Source organism: Heterodontus francisci, chromosome 25, assembly GCF_036365525.1.
Source record: "Heterodontus francisci isolate sHetFra1 chromosome 25, sHetFra1.hap1, whole genome shotgun sequence".
Lineage (NCBI taxonomy): Eukaryota > Metazoa > Chordata > Chondrichthyes > Heterodontiformes > Heterodontidae > Heterodontus > Heterodontus francisci.
In genome coordinates this window covers 47,867,179-47,881,696 of record NC_090395.1, presented here as the reverse complement: position 1 = coordinate 47,881,696, position 14,518 = coordinate 47,867,179, and the positions used below count along the sequence as shown (strand labels likewise).

At 42.3% G+C, this 14,518-nt stretch overlaps 1 protein-coding gene across 1 annotated transcript in view; it reads left to right on the top strand.

The window, feature by feature from the left end:
- Positions 1-12,277: 12,277 nt before the first annotated feature.
- Positions 12,278-14,518, top strand: part of mlnl (motilin-like) — a 48,068-nt gene continuing 45,827 nt past the window's right edge. The window contains exon 1 of the mRNA XM_068057693.1: positions 12,278-12,353. The gene's annotated coding sequence lies outside the window, so the exon portion shown is untranslated. The remainder of the gene's footprint in view (positions 12,354-14,518) is intronic.

Here is a 14,518-nt window from a genome sequence, read left to right as displayed (position 1 = left end):
ATGATTTCCCTAAAGTTGCTAAACTGAGAGAGATTTGGATCATGAGCATAGTCAAGTTTGCTGGAGCAATGTGCTTCAGATTAAAACACAAAGCCAACAAGTGGGTCTGTGATACTCTCTTCAATATGGTTGTGTTCCCCTGATGTTCCCAACCAGAAAGAAAGATTCTAAGGAATGTCACAGGGGAATGAGCTTTAGGTCATCAAGTTACACGGTCTCTTCTGTGTCCTTCACATTAGAGAAGTCTTGTGTGCCAGCTGCTCAACCCTATCTTGAAATGGATGTATGGCTTAACATAGATTTCTGGGAGACCACTGTAATATATTTAGTGTCAACTTTGACCAACTGTTTGACCAATTGTAAAATAAACGTTTTCGTTTGTTAGTCCTTGGTCTTAAAAGGGTAGAGAAATATATAACACAGGCTAGTAACCCTTTCCTCACTACTGCCATGCTTACAACTTCAAGTCCTATTGCAATGTTACATCTAGGCAGTTTCTGCGGGAAAACACCTTTGACCACCGGTTCATCAGGCAGTGGTGTGCATGGAATGTCCTCAAGGGCCTACGGGAAAAGGAGACGGTGCATGCTGTCGGATGGTTCCCCGAGCAGACGGTCAAAGTCATTTGGCGGAATGCCTCATCACCAGAACTTTCAAACAAGCACCAAGACGTAGCTTGGCTGGTGGTGAGAAGGGCCCTTCCCGTCAGATCCTTCATGCATACCCGAAGTCTCGCCCCCTCCGCACAGTGCCCCCGCGTTGGCTGTGGTGGGGAAGAGATGGCCGCCCACCTCCTCCTGGAATGTGTCTTTGCAAAGCAGGTGTGGAAAGAGATGCAGTGGTTTTTATCGAGGTTCATCCCAAGCAGCTCTGTAACACAGGAGTCTGTGCTCTACGGGCTGTTCCCAGGGACGCACACCGAGACAAACATCAACTGCTGCTGGAGGACTATCAATTCGGTGAAAGATGCCCTTTGGTCTGCCCGAAACTTGCTGGTCTTCCAGCGCAAAGAGTTGTCCACCACCGAATGTTGCAGACTGGCACATTCCAAGGTCCAGGACTACGTGCTGAGGGACGCACTAAAGCTTGGGGCAGCCGCAGCAAAGGCTCAATGGGGAAAGACCACAGTGTAAGGTCCCCCCACCAAGCTGAACTGAGGGGCTGGATCCATGGGAAACCCCTCGAACTGTATCGTTAATATTTTCATTTGCTGTAAATGTAAAACTGTAATTGGCATGACAATAGTGAAATGGAAGGGTTGCGAAGAAACTCATGATAGAATTGAAGGAAACTGATCTCCCTTGCAATGTTTGTATTTTTTGGTGCTGTTTGAAACTGTTTGGCAATGTAATTTTTACAGATTTTTATGAATAAAGTATATTTTGGAAATAAAATAAAATCTGGGCGTTTTTCCTGCCTCTACGTGGGGTAATGAATACCCCAGTCCTGAGTACCCCAGATAGTCAATCAATTTTTCAAAGACAGAATTTCTTCATGCTGCTCACAGCAACCATCTCCTAGCTTTGACGGCTTCAATATCACTCCTTCATCTGTTGATATTGTTATAAAGGTGCTTTCATTGCTAATATGTTATTTGAGGACTCATGTTTAAAAGATTGTGGAAATTGGTTCATTTGGAAGACTGAAGAAATTTCATGGACTTGTTTTTTTTAAAAGGGTCACTGGAACTTTGTTTAAATAAAACTTACTGGAAGTCACATGTCTTAAGCTGAGTAAACAGCTGGAGCCTTATGGACTATGGAACAATTTGGACTTAGAGAAGTCACATGTCTGGATTTATGGCTCAGGAGTTTTGTTTTTGTTTTTGGATATTATTTGAATGTCATTTGGGGTGTAAGCCTGCTAAGAGAGAGAAGCCACTAGCCCATTTTTATCCACCTCTTTGAAAAATCCTGAGAATCCAGTGTGAGAACTGGAGAAACTGATGCAGCATTTCTCCTGAAAAGCCTGCCAGACTAATTCTCGACAACTCCTGAAGAGAACTGCTCCAGGAAGATCCCAGTGACAGCTGTCTATGTGTACCTGGATACCAGACCAAAGGACCATATCGTATCCTTTTTCTTCAAGAATTAACAAGTATCTGGCCAAAGTTTTTTTTTTGTCTTTTTTGTAAAGTGATCTCTGCAGAGAAAACTTCTTTATTTCTTTCTTTAGCAGGTGTGTGTGTGTGCACACGCGTGTGAGTGTTGGGTTATTTAGAAGGGAACTTTCATATTTCAACCTGTGTGTTAATAAGCTTTGCATCTTTATTGAAAAAGTCTTGCTTTATAATACATTAATAATTTTGTTGTTTAATAAAGAAACCTGGTTGGTGTATTTTACTCGGAAACAAAAATAGATCAAGTCTACAATTGGACATATCAATAACTGAGTAAAACATTTAAATATATGTTGTAACCCATGGAGAAGTGGAACTAGAGAAAGACAGTGAACTCCTCCAGCCTCAGTCATAACAATATTTTTGACTTCACTAAATTTTCTGACCTCAAATAGAACCCTCACATCTCCATCGTTAAAGTTGCCTCCAAGCTCAATTTCCTCTTTCATTATAAATACTTTCCCCTTGAATAGCTGTCAAGCCTGCCAAAGACTTGAATACTGCTCCCACATCTAGGGAGGGTCTTCTGACTTTCCAACATTCCTGATCAGGATAGAAGAAAATGTCACCTGATAGGCAATTCTTCTCACCTATGTTCTCCAATTCTCTCTTATCGTGGCCTTTCTGAGTTTTATCAATGAATTAAAGTAAAAAACTGTACTGAGCCTATATTGACACAAGATAATGGAAAGCACCCAGCAAAAAATGCTGTTTGTTGGTAATTATGTAACAAAAGTGCTCATTTTAAAAATCTTTGGCTGCCAGTAGGCAAGTAATGGGTAAGAACTTCCAGTTAGAGGGGTAATGAAGCTATCAGGTGAAACAACCAAACGAAGCAACTTATCACACTTGATTATTTTGTGATTTGTTTTCTTTTTTACCTTGAATAATTTCAGGTGAGATTAGTTTCTCCAATAGTTTACTGTTAATTTCTACATTCACCTGTGTTGGTCAGTATGGTAAGTGAAGGTAAAATCTGACATTACAATCAGTCAATAAAGAATCTTTACAACAAAGTGACTGGAGGATGGGAAGCATTATAGGAGCTCAGCTTGCCTTTTTGGAGATAGCAGTGGCCAGACTGGGTGAAAACAAGAAATGCTGGAACCACTCAGCAGGTCTGGCAGCATCTGTGAAAAGAGAAGCAGAGTTAACGCTTCAGGTCAGTGACCCTTCTTCGGAACTGACAAATATTAGAATAGTCACAGGTTATAAGCAAGTGAGGTGGGGGTGGGGCAAAAGATAACAAAGGAGGTGTAGATTGGACCAGGCCACATAGCTGACCAAAAGGTCACGGAGCAAAGGCAAACAATATGTTAATGGTGTGTTAATGGTGCCAGACTGGGTGAAATGGTCTCTTGGGAGTACTGGAAGGATTAAGTTAAGGAGAAAATAAAGGAATCAAAGGATATGTGGATAGGATGGGAACATAAGAAATAGGAGCAGGAGTAGGCCCTTTGGCCCCTCGAGTCTGTTCTGCCATTCAATAAGATCATGGCTGATCTGATTATGGCCTTAACTGCACATTCCTGCCTGCCCCCATAACCCTCGACTCCCTTGTAGTTCAAAAATCTGTCTAACTCAGCCTTGAATATATTCAATGACCCAACCTCACTGCTCTCTGGGGTAGAGAATTTCAAAGATTAACGACCCTCTGAGAGAAGAAATTCCTTCTCATCTCTGTCTTAAATGGGAGACCCCTTATTTTGAAACTGTGCCTCCTAGTTCTAGATTCCCCCAGGAGGGAAACATCCTCTCAGCATCTACCCTGTCAAGCACCTTCAGAATCTTTTATGTTTCAATAAGATCACCTCTCAATCTTCTAAACTTCAATGATTATTGGCCCAACCTGCTCAGCCTCATAAGGCAACCCACTCAACCCAGGAATCAACTTAGTAAACCTTCTCTGAACTGCCTCCAATGCAAGAATATCCCTCCTTAAGTAAGGCGATCTGTACTGTATGGCTTACTCTACGTGTGGTCTTACCAATGCCCTGTACAGTTGTACCTACTTTTATGCTCCATTCCCCCTTGCAATATTTCTGTGGGAACCTTGAGTCATGTTTTGGGTGTGAATTAGTTGAAGCTGTGTATGTTCCTTGGGTTTGGGACTGGGAATTTAATGCAAATTTTGGTACTTTGAATTCATAACCCATTACAGGAAGCAATATTTCCAAGTTGTTTGGAATTAATAATGTAATTGCTGAGTGTGTTCATTTCAATTTAAGATTGTGCACCCAGAAATGGAATATAAAAACTGAATTACGTTTTAAATTAAAGATGCTGGTGTAGTGTTTTATTTGTATTTTAAAAGTTGGTTTTGAAACTGTGAAAAGGCAATGCACAATTTTGTAAGAGATAAGCTTCAGCCTTGAAGGCTTGGAAATGCCTGGCAGAAATCCAATTTGAAGTTTTTAAACGTTTTGCTTTCATTGGACCAAAGTTTAAAATCTACTGTTGCTTTTTGCAATTTAAATTAAAGACATATCTTACTGACTGTTAAAGGATTAATTAAAGGAGACATTGGAAAGATTTTAAAGTTAGTTTAAGAGGCTGGTGTTAAGTCTTCATTGTAAGAATGTTAAATAACCTTTTCTTTAGTTTTTGCTTTATTACAGTCATTTGAAAAGGCGCCGGAAGAAAGAACATGAAAAATGATATAATTTACCTTTTGTTTTAAAAAGCACAAGCGATTCTGTTCTATGTGTAGTTAATAAGCATTGGTTTGAATTAAATTTAAATTATTAATGTTAACTTACCTATAAGTTGGGAAAACTGGAATTTCATTAGTGACCACAATGAACTTTGAAGTCATCATCTCATGGTATGAGGGAGTATTTAATTCCAGATATAAGGCTCGCTCATATATAACATTGGCTTTGACTTTTAAATGTTTATTGCTGTAAATTGGAATTTGGAATCATCTTTGTTGTATCAAAAAAATCCTTGAGTTAGGAACCTCTGACAAAATGTTAAAAGTTTGGAAAACAATTGGGGTTTAATCTAAAATGCTGCCTTCCCTAATGGCGCTGTTTTGAAGTTTAAGGGGAAAATCAAAATCTAGGGGGAAAAAAGTGGTCCAGGTGTTTTCTATGAATAGAGAGAAATAAGTCTTTTTTGAGAAGAAATCAATGGAATATTAACAAAACCTGTCACCCCAGCAACACTGTTATTTGAATTTGGGATAATTTTGAGATGCAAAATGTCCAGTGTAATTTAGCAAGTTACTTTTTAGAAACTAAAATGTCACCTAAGATAAAGAACAAACAAATAAATGAAGGATAAAATGGAAAAGGGAATTGTGTCATGGGCACATAAGGCCAAGAGAGTGGGTGCATGGTGCACAGCAGTCTTGAGGAAGATAAAGGATCTTAGAAGGTCGGCAGTAAATAATTTGGAGTTATTTTACCACTTTAGGGAACTGTCCTGAACACTCAGCAATAAAATTCATGTGTGCATAAGTTTCTGTTTGAGTATTGTATTAGTGTCCTGTGAATTCCTTGTCTGCCTGTGTTAGCTCTGTCTGTGTCATCGAACTAATGTGGCCTGGTCCCGCATGATGTTTTAAAGTTTTGATAGCTGTATAAAATGGATGAGAAGCTGTTAAAGCGCACGCTTTGTTTTGGCAAGGGCAAAAAGAGAAAGGTTCCTTTAAGCGGGGATGATATGTAATGATACTCGGCACGGTCAATTTGATTGCTCCTGTGGGTGAAAAATTTGATGACCACCCTTTCCTTCCTCCCATGCTTGTGAGAGGCTGCTGTTTGAAGTTTGGCAAACTTAAATGAAGGACCAGGACCACTGATGCACTTTATTTCCTTTATTTTCTTTCTTTCATCTTAAGTTGTTAAGTTGAATGAGTGTTGCAGAAATTGTGTGGATAATGTATGTGCGTAAGTTTCATGTGCTTTCTTCCTTAAAGAGCGGTTGCACAAAAGGGGTGTCAGCACATTTAAAAAAAAAGAATTTCACAATGAGGAATATGAGTTGGATCAAAAGGAAGGTGTAAGCAGACTAAATGTTTAATTTATAAGAGATGTAAGTTGAGATTTCTAGCCATTTTGATAAACGTAGGAGTTTTAATCAGATATGAATTCACGCATGTGAGAACAGGGTAATTTTTAATGTTGGATTCTGCTAATTGGAACTTGGAAAAGAGTTTGGGTCTAAAACAGTCCGTGTGTTTTAAGTTCAAATTGTTAACAGGAAGATAATTTGACAAAGGAATCTCCAAAGCTTGGAATTTTGAAACATTGTCGTAGAAAGCGTTCTGAGTTACTAATTTCTCACTTGTTTGAAAAATATGTGTTCAGACTATTCTATAGCATATGGTTTGTTCTGTCTTTGTAGAAAAGGGGTGGTGACAACATCACTAGTCCATCTGAGAACGTTCGTCCCACCCACTTTCAGACGAGCAGAAAGTTAACCCTTTCCGCTAGCAGTTTAAGCTGACCATACAACTTCCAAAATTTATTGCAACAAGATTGCTGACAGCTTCAGGAATTTGATCAGACATCTACAATGAATTGAAGCTGATGAATTAAATTAAATTACTTTGAGTTGGTATTCTAACCTGAAATTTAAAGAGATTCAAAGTAAATAATAAAACCACACACAGTCTTAGTGGTTTCTGTTTGGTCAACAGTAAATACTGAACTAAATATGAAAACAACATCACTGTTTGTCAGCTCAGAGGTTTGGTACAGGTATCTATCCTGAATAGATAGATTGAAAAAGGAAAAATCTTAAAGTGATGGGATTGGTACTTTACTTTCCAGGAATGCCGCACGGGATGACACCACTCCCAATGGTCTCAAGTCAAACTACATGACTCACATTCTGTTTCTGCCAACAGCAGCAGATCACTTAATTATTTTGTTTCAGTTAAACCACAAGAGCAGTGGCAGCCCGGTGGGTAACAGTAATGGTGATCACCCTCCTGGTAACTGTGGCAAAGTGGGAGGCGCCCACCGTAAATATCACCAGAACCACATGCCTGCATCCAGGACAGTATGTGCAAATGCCTAAAGGAGGGAGCACCTCTAAGATGTCCGACACCGGAGCTAACATCATGGATGGATGGACTAATCTGCCCCTATTTGTTTGAGAACTCAAAGGAAAGGGTCTGTGACATGTTGTCTATGGACTTAGTAGATAATGTTGTTTCAGATATCGAAGATATAATATTTGGTACGGCCCCCCGACACATACATCAGGCTGTGAAAAGATTAGATCTTATTAATTTGCACGAGGAAAAACAGGAACTGGTAGTTACATGACCTATAATGGGGGGAGTGGAGAATGCAATCAAGTTCCTGATGATTGTGCCTCAAGAACATGCCAATGGTACTTATTCAGGGGGATATAAATTTGTATCATGCGTATGCATTCATATATGTATGTATTCAGTACGTATGTATTCAGCCCATGGTGGATGGTTCGCTAAACATTGACAATGTCCCGGAAAGAATAGCCCAGGAAGTGGTGCAAAGGGCACTAGCCACCACTAGAAGGTTTATGGAGCAAAGCCGTCAAGAATCGCGAGGGGCAAGGTGCAGATGAACCTAACCAAAGGAGTGGCGAGAGTATTGGAGGACTTGGCCAGCAATTGATCCGACATGGCAGGAATGCAGTATAACTGGTGGGAAGTGGGAAGGATCGCTGCAGCCATGGCATCCATTGTGGTCCTGTTAGTTGGTCTCTGTATTTGTTGCTACCAGAGGCTGATAGTATCCCAAGCGGTGCAGATGGTGACATTGGCCAACAAAGGGTACAACTCGGTATTAGCCGCAGTTGAAACCCCTCTACCAGGGAATATTAAACTTGGGAATATTTATGAGGATTTTGCTATCTGAGGGGATGATGGTTCCAGGCCCAGCCTAGGTCAATAGGACATCGGTGAAACCATAAGAGAATGGTAGACTAGGAGATCCGAAGCCCACTGAACTCCAGTAGGATCCCTGGAGGAATTGGTGAGGGGAGGATTTCAGAAATGTCCCGCCTGCGTCAGGTGGTGCACCTGACCAGGGGTCCAAAAGGAGGGACTGATGTGGGACCAGAAGGTAACATTAGTAGAATTAGTATTAGAATGTATTAATAAGTTTAGAAGAATCACTGTAATTGTAAGGGACCATGGAATGATGGGATGCTTGACCACTATGCTCGAACTGTACAACTCTGTACATAATTGCCTTCACAGTTTGAGTAAACATGCTGTCCTTGCTTCACTAATCAAAGAGATAAGGAGAAAGGCTGGAGATGAGACAACTAATAAACTATGGGAGCTGGCAGCTTCAAGTTTTGGGAGGAGATAGCAGGAGAATGTTTGTGGGGCAATACAATCCAGGTTATTCATCAAGATGCAGACCTGGAATGTGTCGGAGTAGTGTGAACAATGAGTAATGGTTATTGTATTCTATAAATGTGTGCTACAGACTCTGTTTCACTGAGAAGCTGTTTTTGAGGGCTTCTTCCTTGCATATGCTTGATAAAAAGCCTTTATTTGCTTTAATCCTGTGGATTCAAGAGTGGTTATTTTCTCCACAACATCAACTCTGTCTCCATAGCTTTGAAATTGCCTTTATTTACGTTTAAAACACTAGTTTCCGACCCAAGTTTCTCATCCTCAAACTGAATGTGATCATTCTTGCACAGAGGATCCTTTTGCTATGAGATCATTAATTAATCCTGTCTCATTACAGATTTCCAGGTCTAAAATAGTCTGTTCCCTGGTTGGTTCCAGAATGTATCCAGGAAATTGTCCCAAATACTCTCCATGAACTCATCTTCAAGGCTACCTTTGCCACTTTAATTTGTCCAATTGATATGAAGATTAAAATTGCCCATGATTATTGCAGTGGACTTGAGGTAAAAGTTCAGCCATGATCTTATTGAATGATGGAGAAGGCTTGAGGCATTATATGGCCTACTCCTGTTCCTGGTTTTATGTTCTTAGGAGTTCAAAGAGGAACCTAATAAATCCAAGACATACACATCTTCCAGTTTCAATGACAATCCATCACTTCTGGAAATAGTAATGAGGTGTAAATGAGCCTGGGTTTTCCTTGTGCAATAATTAGGGTATCAGCTGCGTTTTACTGTTTGTGGTGAATTTTCTTAATTAGATTTTTTTTTTATTCATTCATGGGATGTGGGCGTCCCTGGCCAGGCCAGCATTTATTGCCTATCCCTAATCTCCCTTGAGAAGGTGGTGGTGAGCTGACTTCTTGAACCGCTGCAGTCCATGTGGGGTAGGTACACCCACAGTGCTGTTAGGAAGGGAGTTCCAGGATTTTGACCCAGTGACAGTGAAGGAACGGCGATATAATTCCAAATCAGGATGGTGTGTGACTTGGAGTGGAATTTGCAGGTGGTGGTGTTCCCATGCATTTGCTGCCCTTGTCCTTCTAGTTCGTAGAGGTCGCGGGTTTGGAAGGTGCTGTCTAAGGAGCCTTGGTGCGTTGCTGCAGTGCATCTTGTAGATGGTACACACTGCTGCCACTGTGCATCAGTGGTGGAGGGAGTGAATGTTTGTAGATGGGGTGCCAATCAAGTGGGCTGCTTTGTCTTGGATGGTGTCGAGCTTCTTGAGTGTTGTTGAAGCTGCACCCATCCAGACAAGTGGAGAGCATTCCATCACACTCCTGACTTGTGCCTTGTAGATGGTGGACAGGCTTTGGGGAATCAGGAGGTGAGTTACTCGCCGTAGGATTCCTAGTCTCTGACCTGCTCTTGTAGCCACGGTATTTATATGGCTACTCCCCAGTTCAGTTTCTGGTCAATGATAGCCACTAGGATGTTGATAGTGGGGGATTCATCGATCGTAATGCCATTGAATGTCAAGGGGAGATGGTTAGATTCTCTCTTCTTGGAGATGGTCATTGCCTGGCACATGTGTGGCGCAAATGTTACTTGCCACTTATCAGCCCAAGCCTGGATATTGTCCAGGTCTTGCTGCATTTCTTCATGAACTGCTTCAGTATCGGAGGAGTCATGAATGGTGCTGAACATTGTGCAATCATCAGCGAACATCCCCACTTCTGACCTTATGATTGAAGGAAGGTCATTGATGAAGCAGCTGAAGATGGTTGGGCCTAGGACACTACCCTGAGAAACTCCTGCAGTGATGTCCTGGAGCTCAGATGATTGACCTCCAACAACCACAACCATCTTCCTTTGCGCTAGGTATGACATCAACTAGCTGAGGGTTTTCCCCATAATTCCCATTGACCCCAGTTTTGCTAGGGCTCCTTGATGCCATACTCGGTCAAATGCTGCCTTGATGTCAAGGGCAGTCACTCTCACCTCACCTCTTGAGTTCAGCTCTTTTGTCCATGTTTGAACCAAGGCTGTAATGAGGTCAGGAGCTGAGTGGCCCTGGCAGAACCCAAACTGAGCGTCACTGAGCAGGTTATTGCTAAGCAAGTGCCACTTGATGGCACTGTTGATGACACCTTCCATCACTTTACTGATGATTGAGAGTAGGCTGATGGGGCCAGTAATTGGCCAGGTTGGACTTGTCCTACTTTTTGTGTGTACAGGACATACCTGGGCAATTTTCCACATTGCCGGGTAGATGCCAGTGTTGTAGCTGTACTGGAACAGCTTGGCTAGGGGCGCGGCAGCTTCTGGAGCACAGGTCTTCAGTACTATTGCCGGAATATTATCAGGGCCCATAGCCTTTGCAGTATCCAGTGCTTTCAGTCATTTCTTGATATCACGCGGACTGAATCGAATTGGCTGAAGTCTGGCATCTGTGATGCTGTCAACTTCAGGAGGAGGTCGAGATGGATCATCAACGGGGCACTTCTGGCTGAAGATTATTGCAAATGCTTCAGCCTTATCTTTCGCACTGATGTGCTGGGCTCCTCCATCATTGTGGATTGGGATATTTGTCGAGCCACCTCCTCCAGTTAGTTGTTTAATTGTCCACCACCATTCACAGCTGGATGTGGCCGGACTGCAGTGCTTAGATCTGATCCATTGGTTATGGGATCGATTAGCTCTGCCTATCGCATGCTGCTTATGCAGTTTGGCACGCAGATAGTCCTGAGTTGTAGCTTCACCAGGTTGACACCTCATTTTGAGGTATGCCTGGTGCTGCTCCTGGCATGCTCTCCTGCACTCTTCATTGAATCAGGGTTGGTCTCCTGGCTTGATGGTAATGCTAGAGTGGGGGATATGCCGGGCCATGAGGTTACAGATTGTTGTTGAGTGCAATTCTGCTGCTGCTGATGGCCCACAGCACCTCATGGATGCCCAGTTTTGCATTGTTAGATCTGTTCAAAATCTATCCCATTTAGCACGGTGGTAGTGCCACACTACAAGAAGGAAGGTATCCTCAATGTGAAGGCGGGACTTCGTCTCCACTCTGACTGTGCGGTGGTCACTCCTACCAATACTGTCATGGACAGATGCATCTGCGGCAGGCAGACTGGTGAGGATGAGATCGAGTCTGTTTTCCCCTCTTGTTGGTTCCCTCACCACCTGCCGCATACCCATTCTAGCAGATATGTCCTTTTGGACTCGGCCAGCTCGGTCAGTAGTGGTGCTACCGATCCACTTTTGGTGATGGACATTGAAGTCCCCCACCCAGAGTACATTCTGTGCCCTTGCCACCTTTAGTGCTTCTTCCAAGTGGTGTTCAACATGGAGGAGTACTGAGTCATCAGCTGAGGGAGGGCAGTAGGTGGTAATCAGCAGGAGATGTCGAGGGGCTGGTAAAATTGCTATCACTAAAATGCTAATAATAATGAAAAACTAGACGTAGACACATTTATGGATTTCTTTGCAACAACTTTTTACTGACACTGATTCACATGAGAAATCTGTGCAATATCATCACACGATTCATCACAAGCAATAGAGAAGCCTAGAGCTGAATTTATATCTTCTGTCTGCTGGCTGGTGATATCTGTGGTCATTGTCATTGTTTTGTTCCTCACGTCTTTGCAGTTAAAGTATGTCTTTAACTTTGCAAAGACTTTTGTTTTTGTTTTTAAATTCACTGCACAGCTGCTCTGATACTTCGATAAAGCATTCTTTTATATATTCACCATCTGTGAACAGCTTTCGTTGTTGCACAATCTCTTGAGCTGCCACAAAACTAGCAGTAGTTGAGCTACTTGATGATTTCATCCACTTCGCGAACATGTTCCTGGATTTGTCTGCCTTGTTCTTCAGTTCCTCCACAGCTGTCTTTCTGGCATTTGCAACTGGATACTTTTCGGCAAAGGTAGTGTGTTTTTTAGTAAAATGCCTCTGAAGATTTGATTTTTTCTTGCTGGCGAATTTCTCATTGCAAGTGAGACACACAGAGAAGCCAGCTGAATTCAGGATGAATGCACATGAATCAGTTCATTCATTTTGAAATTCTTGATTTTCACCTTTGACTTTTCTCTTCTTTGTAGCCATTTCAACCCCTCTAATTGTGCCAATTTTTTCGGTTTAAATTCAAACACCAATCAGTTTTTTAAAAAGTCTGTGGACCTTAATATTCCTCACAGTATTACTGATGAATGTCGCAAACTTCTGTTTCCTGTAATAAATTAAACTTTTTCGTAACAAGACATCCCAAAGCAAGGACCACAGTTAATTCTTTTATTGATGTCTACGTCAGCAAACGGCTTGCCTGATTGGGTAGCAGGCTGTATGTAAGCCATTATTGCGATGGCACATGGTGGCATTTTGCTTGGCAAAACAGTGCAACTGTAACTTATGACTTTTGATCCAAGCAAATTTTCAGTAGACTTTCATATTTTTGTGATTAAACATTCCACAAGTTCTAGCTGTTACCTGTTAAAATATACATCGCCAGGGACATTTTTAGATACTTGATATACTTTTTAGATTAGAAACACATTTATATAACTATTTTCTAAAAATTGATAATAAGAAAAAATGGTTTTGATTGATCATGGTCAGGAGCCGCACGAGTCCTTAATGAGCCGCATGTTCCAGAGCCACAGGTTGCAACTCGTGACCCAGTCGGATGCTTACCACACCTTGTATCCCTCTTTCCTTCCTCGTTCTCATGTCAAGAGGTATTAATACAAGAAAATTCTGTTTTGTTTGCTAATTTCCAACCCCTCAAAGTTTGCAGTCGTATGAAAGAGATATATTGGCCGGAATTTTACGCCACCCAGCGAGCCGGATGGTGGCCGGGGGTTGGGGGGGTGGGGGTGGCATAAAATGGAGCGGTAAGTTCCAGGAGGCCTTCCTGACCCGCTCCCATCTCCGCCCCACTTTACGTAGCATGGGGGGGGCGGGGCGGAAAGCAGGCCAACCGCCCCAGGCCAATCAAGGCCCTTAAGTTGCCAATTAACACCACTTAAGGGCCTTCGCCCGCCTCCACGGGGATTTTACTCATGGCAAGCGGGTGTCCTGGAGCCCGGAAAGGCTTCCCGTTGAAAGTTGGCGGCCTCTCCGCACCCCGGAGGGGGGCCCTGACACTCAGGCACTGGGTGCCCAATTGAGGTCCGCCCCCATTTCCCCAATTACCACCAGGACCCAAGACGCCCCCCCCCCCGCCTTCCCCCCAAATGACCACTCTTGCCTCGCCAGGACAAGGCCGATTACCCCCGGCGAGGCAACCCAAACTTACCTGCAATCCTGGCTCCATGTCCTTGGCTAGGCTGCAGTCCCAGCAGTGGCCACCGCTCCCAGTGGAGCTGCTGGGACTAAGAGCTGCCAGCCTGATGATTGGCCAGCAGCTCAATGAGGCGGGATTTCCTCCCTTAAGTGGGTGGAAGTCCCGCCTCGGAACAATTAAAACCTGGGGACCCTTAAAATACGGGACGGATCCTCATTCTAGGCTGAAGCGGGTTTGTCACTGAATTTTACGTCGGTGGCTAACTCCCATCCAACCGACGTAAAATCCAGCCCATTGTATAAAAAGGAAATAAAAAGTATTATATTTGTCTTTTGTGAAATTCAGGAGAGGGACCGAAACTTCAATATTATGCATTCATGTATAAATATCTATATATAGAAATGATGGAGAAGTAAACATGTGACGTATGCATTTATTTCTAATACAAGTTGACTTTACAAACTTTTTCACATTGTATATGCTGTTTTATATATAAAAATATACAGTAATGGTGCCATGCACATGCAAGGCATGTTTTACATTATTAGCATTTTTGCAAAAATGTTTAATAAATGAAAACAAGGAAATATACATTTCTAATTGGAAATATTCTATTGCCATATGGTAATAAGGTATATAATGAAAATACCATCCACACTATAGACACTTTCACATGTAGAAGGCTTGTTCAATTGTTTCAGAATCTTGTCCCACAGATACCTTACATATGTACATTGTGTATCTGTGTTCCAACATACATTGTGCTCTGGATGATATTGGACAAAGTTGGGTATTGTTCCCTTTTTATT